Source organism: Triturus cristatus, chromosome 7 (genome assembly GCF_964204655.1).
Source record: "Triturus cristatus chromosome 7, aTriCri1.1, whole genome shotgun sequence".
Lineage (NCBI taxonomy): Eukaryota > Metazoa > Chordata > Amphibia > Caudata > Salamandridae > Triturus > Triturus cristatus.
This window is the reverse complement of record NC_140590.1, coordinates 1,411,911,735-1,411,927,849: the sequence shown is the minus strand read 5'-3', so window position 1 is coordinate 1,411,927,849 and position 16,115 is coordinate 1,411,911,735.

Here is a 16,115-nt window from a genome sequence, read left to right as displayed (position 1 = left end):
CTGGAAGCACCTGGTGGACTAGTTGGCCCCCAGGGTACCTCAGGATTGAAGGGGAATTATTTCCCCAACTTAAAACGCGCCACAGGGCTTGTTTGCACACGTCACCTCAGGTCCCGTCCCCTCCCTTCCCCACTGAGTAAACACTCCCTGTGGCCGTTTTTTAAGTTGGGAGATTAAGTCCCCTTGAATCCTGAGGGTCCATAGGGGCAAAATAGCCCACTAGGTACGTCCAGTAAGCGCCATTGTAGAGAGGTGTAAAAAGGGGCACGGCCTGCACCACCTCTCTGCAACGCAGAGCAGTGGCGCTTACTGGAAGCACCTGGTGGGCTAGTTGGCCCCCAGGATCCCTCAGGATTGAAAGGGCATTATTTCCCCAACTTAAAACGCTCCACAGGGCGTGTTTGCACACGTCACCTCAGGCCCGTCCCCTCCCTTCACCACTGTGTAAACATGCCCTGTGGCCGTTCTAAGTTGAGAGATTAAGTCCCCTTGAATCCTAAGGGTCCCTAGAGTCAAACTAGCCCACTAGGTACCTCCAGTAAGCGCCACAGAGCTGCGTTGCATAGAGGTTTAAAAAGGGGCGTGGCCTCAGAACACCTGTCTGCAACGCAGCTCACTGGCGCATACGGGAGATACCTGTTGGGCTAGTTGGCCCTCAGGGACCCTCAGTATTGAAGGGGAATTAATTCCCCAACTTACAACTGGCCAGGGGGCGCGTTTGCAGAGGGATTTTATTTTTTTAAGAAGGAGGGCTGCGTGGCCCCCCCTTCTTTTTCTAATTTATTGGCCCTGGGGACACCATCCCCCAGGGCCTGCATCCTAATTTGTTTTGTTGAAAAAAAAAATGTGGCCCTCCCAAGGCCTTAATCGGCCCCGGGGACCCCAACACCCGGGGACCCCAACCCCCGGGTCATGGCCTTTTTCTTTTTGTATTCTTTAGGAGGGGGGCTGCGTGGCCCCCCTCCTCAGGCCACTTATGGCCCCGGGGACCCCATCCCCCGGGGCCGGCCTTTGTTTTTTATTATTTAAAAAATATATATATTTATAGAAACACCTAGGATATGCTGGACAAACCGTAGGTACCTATCACCATGACGATTTGCGTGATATTCATTAAAAGGCGACTATGCATACAATGAATCCACGTGGAATGTATTTACACCGCTTGTGAAGCTCTGACGTGTCTGACGCCCTACCGTGCCTAATCCCAGCGCCCCGGCCGGTGGGTACTCTCCAAGTAGACACCCTTGTCGTTTATTTATACAAACATGGGTAGCTATTGACGGGCACATTGAACACACACGCACACCAAGCCATTCAAAGGGGATTCAACAAAAATTCGACAAAACTATGCAAGAAACCCCCCTCACGGTTAATAAAACACACATCCACAGTCGGATGTGTAATACTTTTTATTTTACTCTCTGGAAAGGAGACGATCCTCACTTGAGTCACAGTGTGCTCCTGGCTGAGCCCAATGCTGTGTTACACCCACCAGTGCCCGCCGAGTACCACACACCTCTGTGTTGTATTCCACCAGCTAGTGCGTATGCTATGACACTCTCTAGCCCATGTGCACTGTAACACCACCCCGTGAATGTCATGCCACACTTGCCTTCGCACAGGTTATATTGCCCCATCTCACGTGCCTTCCTTCATGCCTATGTTATAACGCACAGCGCTATGCCATATACATTACAATCTGGGATCCATATCTTTGTCACAGTGCATATGCAACGTTACACTCCCAGCACATATTTTATATTACAACTTTAGAGACTAGTTGGGTTACACAACACTGCCCTGTGCATATTACACTCCAAGGCGCATATCGCATAGCTCGCACTAGTGCCTGTGCTATCTCGCGCTCTCCAATGAATCTGTCATTGCGCACAATGTATTGCATATTATATTTCACGCCCGGTTCATCTTATATCACACTTTATGGTGCATAGTTTATACCATATACTGTGTCTAGTTTTCATTTTCAATCGTGTTCTCAGGACTATGTTCTATATAACACTGCGTCCACCTACCCTTTTCACGGGCATTACATTTTGCGATGGGGGGTGGAGGGTCAGGGGGTGTTTCTGCCAAGTGAGCCCGAAGTCACAGTCACAAACGTCCTCTTCTTCCTGAATAAAAGTGAGATTATGCTGCATACTTGTTCATATTTTAAGTAGTTCGCACAGACACACATTTTAAAAACAATAAAGTTCCTAATACCCACCTTCTCTGAACAGTTAGCTTGCTGCCCCATCCACCTCCTCCTTATCCTCTGTTGTCTGAATCCATGGACTAGCCTCCTCCCTCCTGCCATGCATGGTCTGATGTGCTGCCACTGCCCTCCATTTAGCATGATGTACCAGTCCACTCCTCCTGCCCTCCATTGCCCAATTCTATGTCCCATCATTGACCTACTGCTTAGCCTCTGTGCTTACCCTGCTGCCCCTATTCTCCTTCCCCCTGCCCTCCGATGTCTTTGTGCATGCCCCTGCTCCATCCTTTTTGGCCACCATGTTCCATGGACCTGCCACTCCTATCTACTCTGAGTGTTCTGTTGAGCTGCCACTCCCCTCCCACCTGCCTAGCATTGTCAGATGACTGTAACCTGTCCCTGCCACCTCCACCCTGCCTGTCCACATGCCATGCCCCTATCCCCTCCCTCCTGTCCTCCATGGTCCATTTTACTACCATACCCTTCTGCCCTCCCTGGTCTGTTGTGCTGCAACTGCTCCTCCTGCCTGGCCCGCGTGGTCTGTTGTGAGGCCCCTTACCCTGAACTCTCTTGTCTGTGCCCAGGTCCTGACCCTCCCTTCTATCCTCCATGGTCCTTTGTGCATGCCCCGCACCCTCCTTCTTGCCCATCATAGCCATTGTGCTGCCACTAACCCTCCCGCTTGCCATGCATGGTCTTCTGTGCTGCCATAGCCCCTCCAACCTTCCCTGTGTGGTCAGCTAGCTGCCCCTGACCCCCTCCCACCTTCCCTCCATGGTCTGTTTGTATGCCATCATAGTCTCATTGTTGCTCTCCATGGTGTGTCTTGTTTCTAGTGCCCATCCTGCCTGACCTTCATGGTCATCTTGCTGCTCCTGCCCTGCCCCCTTGCCCCCAGCCCTCTGTTTCCATGTGCAGACCCCTATTCCCTCCCTCCTGGCTTGTCTGTTCCATTGTAATGCCCCTGATCCGTCCCTCCTGCCCTTTATGGTCTTTTATGCTGCAGCTTTCTCTCCTGCCTGTCCATTATGGTCAGCTAGCTACCATTGCCTCTTTCCCCTCTGATCTCTGTTGTCCATGTGCATGGTCCTGTCCCCTCCCTATTGCTTTCTATGGATTGTTGTGCTGCACTCCCATCCTGCATGCCTTGTGTGGTGTATTGTGCTGCTGCAAACCCTGATGCCTGCCCTGTAGAGTCAGTTTGGTGCACCTCTCCATGTCCCTCCTGTCCTCTGTTATCCGAGTACATGTCCCTACCCCAATTCCTCCTGCCTACCATGATCCAATGTACCATACTTGCGAACATTTTGAACTTGGTAAGAGGGAGATTTTGAAAAAAAACTGGGGTATTGATTTTCCCCTTTGAGTTACATTGAAAAAGAGGAGATTGTAGACAGGAGACAGATCAAATAAAGGCCATTTGAGCTTAAAAACATTGGACGTTTCCTGGCTGAGACGGGTCTGTTAGGATGTATGGTTGTACTACCACTGCCTCTTCCTTCTGCCCACAATGGTCTATTATATTGCCACAGACTCTCTTGCCAGTCCTGTATTGTTGGTTTGTTGCCCCTGCCCCCCTTTCCACTGCCCTTCATAGTCTGTTGTGCTGCCACTGCCCTTCCTGCCTTCCCAGTATAGTCAAATTGTTGCCGCTTCACTCTCCTACCTGCCTTCAATTTTCAGAGTCCGTGTCCCTGGCCTCTGCCTTTCAACAGTATCCCAATGAACAACTAGATTGCTAACATTCTATATTTATTACAAAAGTGTGGAACGCCTGATGTCATCTTGATGTAATCAAAACTGTAATTCCTAGAGCATTTCCTTTAGAAATTACATATATGAGAGGGTCTTATTTGCATCAAAATTATGGTTAGTGCTCTAAAAAACGAAAACGAGGACATATTTTCTGAGTTTTCAAATAGCGGCAAAGAACTTTTAAATTATTTGTAATCTTTATGTTTTTTTATCCAGTTGACCACTTGATTAAATGTTGCACCTAGGGGAGAGGATGTGGTGTTACTTCCAGAGCTGCAGACTTTGCAACTGGGGAACCAGCTTGGAGTTTCTGCTTCAGCTCAACATTCTGTGATTCTGGTCAAATCACTTAATCTCCCCATGTCTACAACCAAAATGAATTTGATCTTGTGTGATGTAACCAATGCTCATGTAAAGCACTCCAATACCTGACAAGTCTGCACTATATACAACTGCAAATACAAAAAAAATAAGTGTTTTGCACACTTCTGTCATTGGGCTACATGTGGGCTACATTTGTCTCTTGTGTCTCTGGTGGCCATCTTGGGAGATTTATTTTTTTATGAAGTTTCCTAATTTCCTCATTTACTGCAGTCTCCTCAGTAGGAAATGCTTTCAGTTTTTACTTTGATTCCATCAAGAAGGTATTCAGATATGTCATACATTTGCCATAAATTCTGAATGTTAGCACTCTAGTTGCTCATTAGATCACTGTAGTAAAGCTACTGCTCACCACGGAAGTCTGCTGCTGGTATTAAAAGTGCATGTTTCAGTCTGCATATCAGAATTTTTTCATGAAATAGAAGAGGATTTGAGAAGTCAAAATGTGCCCTAATTTTCTTTCTGCAGCACTAATCATAATTTCTATGGCAAAATGAACACCCTCATTTTGTTCCTTTGTAAATTAAATGTTTTAAGTGTTACCACTTTATTCCAATCAAGATGGCTTCAGGTGTGCCATACGTTTGTCATAAGTAGGACTGTTAGCGCTCTAGTTGTTCGTTAGAACACTCTGGGACATTCTGTCATTAGGCTATACTTGGGCTACATCTGGGTGATATTTGGGTGTGCCTCGGAGTTTACTGACCTCCACGGACGCTAAGCAGAACTACGGGGGAAGGCTGCTGCCTTGATAGCTCTGGGACTGCGAGGACCAAGGGGCCCAGCGCCAACTACATCAGCCTCACCTGGTTGCTCTTCCCGGAGCCGCCTCCCTGCACCAAACAACGCCTCGCGGCCCCCGCTTCGCGGGAGCCGCTCGCTGGTTCCATCAGTATAAAAGCCTGGACGAGCCCTCATTCGTGCTGTGTGCCTCGGAGTTTACTGACCTCCACGGACGCTAAGCAGAACTACGGGGGAAGGCTGCTGCCTTGATAGCTCTGGGACTGCGAGGACCAAGGGGCCCAGCGCCAACTACATCAGCCTCACCTGGTTGCTCTTCCCGGAGCCGCCTCCCTGCACCAAACAACGCCTCGCGGCCCCCGCTTCGCGGGAGCCGCTCGCTGGTTCCATCAGTATAAAAGCCTGGACGAGCCCTCATTCGTGCTGTGTGCCTCGGAGTTTACTGACCTCCACGGTCGCTAAGCAGAACTACGGGGGAAGGCTGCTGCCTTGATAGCTCTGGGACTGCGAGGACCAAGGGGCCCAGCGCCAACTACATCAGCCTCACCTGGTTGCTCTTCCCGGTACCGCCCCCTTGTTAACGCCCCTTGCCATTAACATCACAATCTTGTAACGCGCCAGCGGAACGCGCGCGGGCCGACGAACGGGGCGAAGACCGGGCAAAGAGCGGGCCGTTTGTGGTCGGTTGTGGTCGGGGCGGGCCACCTCCCCGAAAAAGGGTTGCTTATAACGAGTTACATATTTTGCTGTTATTGTGAGTACACGTGTTACTGCTGACTGGTGAACTGCCTAATTCAGTATTTGTTGCCCATATTTAGCACTCTAATATTTTAGTGTGATTTGGTCATATCTAGTCAATTTTATTTTCATTTTATCTTCCGAGGTTTATCTGTTATTCTCCCTGGTTACCCCCCCTTAGTGAGTGTTTGCTCTCTTCCTAAACCATGACCTCTTTAAGGTCTGGCAGGAAGGTGGCCCGGGGTAGCCTAGGGGGTCAAGTAACAGGGACCCTTGATAATTTTATTACCCGAGCTGCTCGTGTTCTCGAACACGAGATTTTATTAACGGAAAAAAGATTGTCTCTTGAACTGTCTGCAAAAAGATCATCTCTTGGCAACATTATGACAGCTGTCTCGCCTGTTAACAGCCAGCTCCAACCTCTTCCCAGTATGTCAGGTAACACCCTAAATGCACCGTCGGACACATCTGTTCATTGCCCGTTGGTGGTCTTCCACGAGATAACCAGTACCCCCGAGACCAGCGGTGATCCAATTATTGATAGCACTTGCATCCCACAGCCCACCTTTGACCAGCTATCTTCTGTAGCACCGACCCAGGCCCACAAGCCTAGGCGCATTCCGAGTAAAAGGAAATGTACGGGAGCCCCTCCTAAGGGGAAACGTGCTAAAACCTCCAAAGTGTCTAACTCACGCAAATCTGCAAATACTTGTGAAGCCTCTAATTCTATTACGTCTGATAGTTCCCATTTGGCAACTGGTAGTTTGAGGTCCCCGCACCCTTCCACCCTCCAACCTAACGCAGACTCCTTTACCTCTGATTTTCTCAAGCCAGTAGAGAAGTTATTTAAATCATTAATCCTTCCTCTATTAGAGCGAGTTACTCGGCTCGCTACCACTCTTGAGAAAATAGAGGGTATGGTGTTTGCCAATACGTCTCTGCTTGAAAAGATTGCAGTGTCTTCTATCAATCCCACAACTTCCTCTAACATAGATACAGTCGACAAAACTAGACTTGCTTCCACTGCTAATGCACTCTTGGATGGAGCATTACCCATTATCCCTGCTCTCACCGATCAGGCCGTGGAAGCACCCCATCTTCATGTCAACCTCGATGTCCCGATAGAATCTGATCGCAATATTAACACTGCCATCAACACAAACAATATCTCTTCCAGTAAGCCCAACCTAGAGGATGTTGACTCCCTCCAAAATCTCCCATGTATCAATCTTCCACCCGAGTCCCAACCGTATACAATTATAATGGCCGGTGTTCCTCGGCTCCCACAGGCAAAGCCTGAGTGTCATAGTGAGCTGAAGAACAAAGTCACACACTGGTTAAATATTAACAGGCCTTTACCTGCTGGACTACGGGCTGAAATATTGACTGTCCGTAGGGTATGTTGGTTGGGCAATAGAGTCAAACAAGTGGAGGGTGATTGTGTGATTATAAATTTTCGTGACCCTAGGGTGGTGAGGCATATTCGCTCTTTTCCTAATACCTTGAGAGCGACAGGCATATCCACAGTGGATTTGTCCTACTTCTATCCTCACAACCCCCCTGCATCAATACGTGATACGCCCATCGTTTGGGAAAGGGTTAATAGGATTTTCCACCGTCAAACAAGGCCGGATTTCTATCTCCCATTGTCTAATTTTTATGCCCCCTTGAATTCTTTAGATGGGGTTGACTGACAGTCACCGAACTTGGTAAACTCGAGTAATTTGCGGGAGGTCTGTCTTGGTCCAGATAACACAGAGCAAACAGGGAGAGGTGGCTTATGGGGGGCACAAGTTGGTTTGGTTACTATGTCTCCAAGTACCCCGTCTTTTTCACTAACTAGCCCACCCCCCACCCTCATTGATCCTTGCCCACCCGAAAACGAGACTAGGGGCCCCTTTAGCATTGCAATTACTCCAGCTACTATGGGCCCTGCCCCAGTTGCACCGAGCATCATGCCATCCAGTTCTTCCCCCCTGACCCTGGTCTCGTGGAATGTTGCGGGCCTTAGCAGCAGGGTAACCTCGGAAGATTGGTCAGGCTGGGTAAACACCCATGATATCCTGGTTTTCCAGGAAACCTGGGCTGTGGACCCGATCTATCTTCCTGGGTATGTAAATTTTTCCAAGGGGGCCATTCGTGGTATCAGGGGCCGTCCGTCCGGCGGGCTCTGTATATGGGTCAAGCAATCCCTTGGGTATTCCCTCAAGGAATTGGCTATCGATAGCCCAGATCTATTAATTATCTCTATGAAACTCCGCAATGAACCTGAAGTTTTAATTATTAATGTTTACAATAGAGGCCTCCCAGGTGGACGTGGTACTAATACCTTTTTACTATTAGATGGGTTCCTGGATACTATCAATATATACACTAATGCTTATATCGTGGGTGACCTAAATTGCTGTTTTGAACCCCTGCTCTCTACTCTCGACTCACTAACTTGGGAAGTGGACGCGATTTTAAATATCCCCCCTCTCGATCTCCCTCCTATCAAGAGGTGGACAGAGTCTGCCACTCAGTGGATGGGTTTATGTATGGAGCGGGGTTTCAGGGCCGCCAATGGGAGGACCGCCTCTGACAAGGGTGGAAAGATGACTTTTTCAGATGGTCGACGTTGTAACAGCAGAATTGACTATGCCCTTGTTAAAGTGGAGTTCTGGTCCACATTATGTGACATGGCGGTTTTTGACCGCCCCGAGAGTGACCATAACCCGTTGGTTCTAAGTCTCTCACTCTGCCCAGCACATAGAACCAAACCCTCTGAAACAGTGACTGCGGAAGCCGTTTTAACCAATGATCAACGGCGTGTACGCTGGGATAAGGTTGCAATTGACGTTGCATTATTATCTGAGATCAGCTCCAAGGTATCCTGTGCTCTGGATGATCTTCAGTCTCTCCAGAGCACTGAGGACGTTGTTGGTAAAGCTACATGCGTACACGACCATCTTTTCACTGGCCTTAAATCTCTTTTTTCAAAACCTTGTAAGGCTAAGAAATCTGTTATTTTAAAACCATCTACTTGGTACAATAAAGCTTGCCGAGAATCATTTAGCAATTTAAAACTCGCTATTGCCAACAAAGATCCAGACAATATCAGATTGGCTAGAAAAATCTACAATAAGGCTAAAGCCAAGGCCAAACAAGAGTGGGACAACGATCACTGGAACGACCTTCTGGCTGCCAGTAAACATCGGAACCTAACCCTGTTCTGGCACATTGTTAAGTGGGGCAACTCGCAGAACAGCCAGGTCCCCACCAATCACGTTCCTCCGGACGCTTGGGTGTCACATTTCGAATCCCAGTTTTCGGATTCCTCACAGGCTGAGGGGCCTGCCCCAGCAATAATCAGGGACCTGTCCCTCTCCCCGACCTTAATTTTTGACTATTGTGAGGTTGAAAAGGCCTTAAGCAAGGTTCCAAGTGGAAAGGCGCCGGGTATGGACTGTGTTCCCACGGATCTCTTTAAATCCGACCCTGGGAATTGGGTGCCTTACATCGCACACTTTGCCAACGCCGTAGCCAGAGGGGCCGTTATACCTGATTCTTGGGGGGGGGCCGAGATTCTCCCCATCTTCAAAAAAGGTGACCGCTCTTGCCCGGGGAACTACCGCCCAATTAGTCTTATTGACTCTGTCCAGAAAATTATCGCTAGAATGATCTTGGCACGAATCCAGGCTTGGATCGAGCAGGAGGATATCATCTCTCCTCTGCAAGCCGGTTTTAGACCGTGTACTAGTACCATCGACCAGGCTTTCAAATTTCAATTGATTGTCTGGAAAACGGTCTATTTGTGTGGCGGTACTTTATATGCTGCCTTTGTAGATCTTCGGTCAGCATTTGACCTAGTCAATAGGACGAAACTTTGGAGTGTACTGGCTGAGTTAGGGTTCCCAGTTGATCTTCTGAATATCATCATCAGGCTCCATGATAACAACTTTGCACAAGTCCGCTGGGGGAAACAGGGCCAGGTTACTGATCGTTTTAGGGTCAATAGGGGTGTCAGGCAGGGGTGCGTCCTTGCTCCCACTTTGTTTTTATTGTTTATTAACAGTGTTGTTCAGTATTATTCCAACACTTCGACGGACGCCCCAACGTTGGGTGGCACCAAAATCCCACTCCTTATGTTTGCCGATGACACCCTACTCCTCTACCAGACCCTGTCTGGACTACAGGTGGCTCTGAATGTTTTTACGAATTTTTGCTCTGATTTTGACTTGTCTGTCAATGTGTCCAAAACCAAATATATGGTTTTTAACAAAGGGAGAGGTGTGAAGGGTCACGTTTCTATGGACAAAGTCCTGCTTGAACGTACTAATGTTATGACCTATCTAGGGGTAGTTTTCGAAAACAAGTTGGATTGGAGGCCGCAAATTGATGTTTTATCTCTAAAATTTGCTCAGCTCTCTGGTTGCCTAGTTAAAGAACAAAAGCAATCCCAGTCGAGATTGATAGGCCCCCCCATTAAAATCTTTAACGTTAGGATCAACTCGGCGATCCTTTATGGCGCTGAACTTTGGGGTTTCGCTGATCTTTCTCTTCTGGTTAAGGCACAATACAAATTTCTCAGAATGCTCACGGGCCTTCCTAGTTCTACCCCAGTTAAACCGCTCCTGCTGGACCTGGGCTGTCATTCGTTTGATGACATTGCAAGGTTCAAGCCATTGGCCTTTTGGAGGCGTCTATGGACAGTCCCCGAGTTGGACCTCTATGCCAAGGCCTTTCTTGATGTGCGATCCATCCTGGGGGCTGGTAACATCCCCTGGTTCAAACAGACTAAACAACTCCTGGACTCTATGGGGTTGGGTATTCTATGGACCGATCCAGCCAACAACCCCTTTCCCTCCAAGAAAGACTTTAAGGGCCTTTATTGGTCAATGGTGCAGCAAAAACATTTAAACTCAGCCTCTGCAGAGTCTTTGACAGGAAGGTTCCTAGCCCAAAAAAGAATCCCTCTACTCGAAGCTTACTGGGACATCATCACCAGACCTTGTGACAGGAAACTTTACCATCAATTTAGGGTAGGCACCCTTCCGACCAACTCTTTTACTAAAAAATGGAAGGGTGCTTCCAGTGACTCCTGTAAAAGATGTAATGACTGCATAGAATCTGTTGGTCACATCTTTTTTGTTTGTCCCGCTTATGCTGCACCCCGAGCTAAATGGCTCAAACCATTATGCCGCACTCTGGGTACAAGACAAGGGTTAGAAGCCCTTGAAATATTGAGATTTGAGCCTAGTGAATACGTTGCTATTGCTGTTGCTAAATTTTTGGCATGGGTTTGGTTTATTAGAACTAAGAGGCATTAGGTTATTGAAATATTTTTATGTATTTTGTTCATGTTTCTTTTTCTTTTATGTACTCTTTTATGTATTGTAACTGTCTTTTATGATGTAATACATCGACAATAAAGACCAATGAATGGAATGGATATTTGGGCTACATTTGGGCTCTTTTGTCTCTGGTGGCCATCTTGGGAGATTTATTTGTTATGAAGTTTCCTAATTTCCTCATTTACTGCAGTCAGGTGTGCAATACGTTTGTCATAAGTAGGACTGTTAGCGCTCTAGTTGTTCTTTAGAACACTCTGGGAAGCTGCAGTAGAACACAAAGGAATCAACTGACAGTCCTGCCCTTGTTGGATGTACATGTTTTACTGAGAATGTCAGACTTCATTCTCACATGACTGAGAAAGATAATGTGAGTTTACAGAAAATATGCTCTCAGTTTAGCTTATAGATCACCTTCCAAACCTCTGGGGGAAAAGCATGAGAAAATTGTTTTCTCTCAAACATGATTCATGATATCACAGCAGAAGGCTTTTTCACATGGTAAAATCAACTTAGAACACACCACAATTCCTAAAATGAGTGTGGTACCATCCACAAATGATTTATAATGTAACAAAAGTCTTCAAACCTTCTATTAACTGCAATGCTTTTTAATTAGGTGCTATCAGGTATATTGGTCCCAAGATCGCTGCCAACACTTCTTGGATGAAGTACTGACAGCCAATCAGATCTCACGATGAGATGTGTGGTTAGGCTCCGCCCAGATATATCTATCTTTTTAACTCTAATTTTCTGAGGAACTACTGAACGGATTTACACCATTTAAGCAAAAGGCACGAGTCTGAACTGAGGACTACCTCTTTGCCAAATTTGGTGTAATTTTGTTCAGCAGTTCAGGCTGTAGCTGCGTCAACAGGTCCTATAGGAAAATGCATGGGGAAAACGCATTTTAGGACCCCCCTTTTTTCTCGGCCCCTGCTTGACGAATCACCGTGAAATTTTCAGGATAAGAGCGAACTGGAGCTGGCCAAAAGTTTGGAAAATTTCGCGAAGATTCGTCAATCGGCGCCAACGTTATTCCAAATAGAATGTTGCGGATTTCCTATGGAAAATAGGTCCTAACTATAGCTACCTACTGGTGACCTATGCATTCAGTAAGATACGTTTAATCACTCACTTATAGAGTCAGTCACCCACCTACTAAATCATCCATTCAGACACTTATACACCCACTCATTCTTCAATACGCCTTTCCCTATATATATTAAACATATTTAAACTTCACAAAAAACACACACTCGCTGGATGATGTAATCAGTGATGTAATCAGTGATGTAATTTGAGATGTCATCAGTGATGTTACTGACCATGTCATGAGTGATTTAATATGTGATGTCATCAGCAGTGCATTGAGGGGGCATGAGTTATAGTTAGCTGAACTAACTATAACAGGGGAATTTCTATGGTTTTGTACAAGTGAAATCTCCAACTAACTATAACGCCCCTGAAACCTATGGTTTGTCAGTGAATATATATAAATATATATATATATATATATATATATATATATATATATATATATATATATATATATATATATATATATATATATATATATATATATATATATATATATTAGGGTTCACAAGTGCCAAAGCTTTAGGACGCACTCTCCATCAGCAACCTCCGTAATTAAGGCAGCAGCGCAGTTAGCTGATGCACGGGTCAATCAAACTTGCCTTACGCGTTTCAGACTTTCTGTACGTCCTTGATCACAGGCATGGGTGGCAGCATGATAAATGGCAACAGACTTTTGCAACGCAGCGTGCTGAGCAGGGGAAGCCCATTAATGGCTGTATTGTTTAAAAAAATATGGAGTTGACAGCTTTAAGTTTTATCATGAACTGTTGGTGTCTATTCGAGAGACTACTGATCCCACAATGCTATTTTGACACCACGTGAAGCCGCACCTGTTGGCAATAAAAGGTACTAGTGAAATACATCAGAAGTCTGTTGCCATTTATCATGCTGCCACCCATGCCTGTGATCAAGGACGTACAGAAACTAACTATAACGTGTGTGAAACCTATGGTTTTTTAAGTGAATTTCTGCAAGGTTTTTTAAATGCTAATTTCTAACTATAACATGTGTGAAACCTATGTTTTTTTTGTGAATTTGTAAGGTTTTTTAAATGCTAATTTATGTATGTATTATTATATTTTTTATATATTTATTTTACAATAAACTACCTATGTATATAGTTATAGATTGACTGTATCCTGTAATATGGAATGGCTCAGCTCTTTTTTTTTTATTTGGATAAAGTTGAACAGCATAGTTAATATCTTCTATAAACGTATAAATAGTTTAAAATGTTTTTTGGTTTTTTTAAGGGTTTTTCACCGTGCGCGCACCATGCGCGCACGGTGCGCGCACCCCGCGATTTTTTGAAAAAAAATACAATGTTTTTTTCACCCTTCGGGGTCCTTCAGGGATCCCCTGACAAAGGCTAGGGGGTCAGGAACTCTCTACCCTGCCCCCTTTTCACGTTCTCCACCTTTCTTTCTCTACCTCCCCTATCCTTTAAGATTAAAAACCATGTTTGGCTGGTACCCCCTGGTAGATATCCCCACTCTGAGTCTAAACTACAGCTTAAGGTACCGAACTCCATGAGAAAGAGATGAGGAGATAGAGCTATTAAATTCATAAGCCATTGATAAAGTTGATTTCCTTTATTATCATTAGCACGGCAGTACGTCCTTCCAGCTACAGAGTGACTAAACAACTGACTCACTCACTGGAAAGATATGTATGCTGTTCCACACTAGAACTTGGAACCCACTATAAAGAATAATACAGCGCATGCCACTGAAACCACAGTATTAACACTTAAAGCAATATACACTTAGAATACAACAAGAGCATTCTCCACTGCTGCCAGTAAACTCTGGAACACTCTTCCAGAAACATAAAGGCCATATCTCAGCTCCTGCCGTTTAGGAAGGCCCTTAAGACCTGGCTATTTTGCTTGTAGCCAGCCTCCAACTTTAGAACACTAGTGAACTCTCTTCTTACATTTAAAATCAAATCAAACCAAGAAGGTCAACATCTCCACACACTCAAGCATGTCCATGATGCAATCTTCATCTCCCCTAGGCTGAAAAACTCTAATGAAATTACAGCAACCTCCAGTGAAACAGTTACTCAAGCCTTTACAGAGCATCTTTGTAACATTTTACAAATAAATACTAATGTCCAGTCCCTATAATGCAACTACAAGCTATCAGTATTCGCAAAAATCAGATTTCCAAGAAGCAGAAAAAAAACTCAATTTTACTTTCTAATTTAATATGTTTGAACTACAGTGTTACTAATTCTCAAAGAAAAAAAAACTAGCACAGGTACATTAACGCTCATATAAATAAGGGCATTCAACATCAAAATGAATTAAAAATATGCTTTCATCAACAGGGTCAGGATGTGATTTATATAAAACACCCGCATTAAAAATATCAGCAATTTGACTACAGGAACTTTCAACGTAGTTACCTTGTAACAGTACTCACAGTAAACTTTTGTAAATTCCAATTTTGCATGAGCATATACACACACCTATATGTGCTCATGCAGAAATCTGCTGAACATTACAAATTCCCTTTCCCTGCCCCATCTTTTTCCCCACCTGGAAAGGTTTACTCCTGCCATGACGGAAGTAAATGCCCAAACTTTTCCAGTCTGGTAAGAGATTGGAAAGGGGCTGGTGAACACCTTTAAACATATTAGTTTGTGGGCATGTGCAGAATCACATGTCAAGCCAACCCTGAAATTACTGCTCTCCACCAACTTTTAGCCCCTGTATGTTGATTTGCTGAAAGGTAGCAAAATATAAGTACTGCTAGAATCCAAACCCTGATATGATAGGAGCCCCTACATCATTCGAAATGCTATATCAGAGCTCTGAAATAATGAGAATGCTGCCATAGTGTGTCAACTCACTGCACCTTACCAAAAAGGAAAAAAAGGACAAGTGGATTTATTCATGACAAGTGGATTTCTGAATCGTCCAGTTTCCTGGACAATTAGGTGTTTCATAAAATCCCGACCCCTGGTAGCCTCGCTGGCACATCTCATTTGCTTCTTGATTTTGCCACTTGTCAGACACCAGGGCACCACTTGGACTAATTGCATGCTACACAAAAATAAAAAGTAGGATATAAAAAGACATTGTAAATAAAGCAATCACCGGAACTTATGAAGGAGGAATATGCTCTGGAAAGAGACAATTAGATTTCAAAGAAATGTTAACTTTTAGAGTCATCATAAAAAGACTAGGGACAAAGTCAATTTGTTTTATACAAAAGAATACCAAGATGGCGTCAAGACAGGAGGGCTCTCGTTGAGCTCCTGAGGGTCGGGATCACCACTAGTGAAAATCCCTGTGTAACCCTGCCATCTCACCCCCAACCTCATCCCCCTGCATTACCTCTCTCTTCGGGGCCCGGAGAGACATCGCCGACGAGCCCAACAGCCAAATTGAAGCGAGGTTGAGCAGCCGAAGCTCCCTCAATGGCAGTGGTCGGTAACGCAACGACTCCACTTCTTCACTGAAGGAGCCCTGAAAGCCATCACAAGGTCCGGTTCCTACTTGCAGCGAGGCGACAGCGTGCGGGCCGATGAGAGGAGGTCTACGAGACTGGACAGCCTGGCCGGAAAGACTGCACTGTAGCGGTGAAGCCTGCACCTGCCATTCTTTTGCCCAGACGAATGACGGTGAGAGGGGTGGCGGGCGGTGACGCCGGCGTCCCCACTGAGAACCGGGGGTGCCGAGATGCAACCACCGCAAGCTTTGGGGGTGAAGGTTTTTGCCTCTGAAGTGCTGTAAACAACGCGGGCTGCTGGACCCGGGCCACCTGACTTCATAATGGCAGATGTCACAGACAGGCGCGGGGTGCCGGTCCGGGCTGCCTGACCCCTTAATGGATGCTATCACC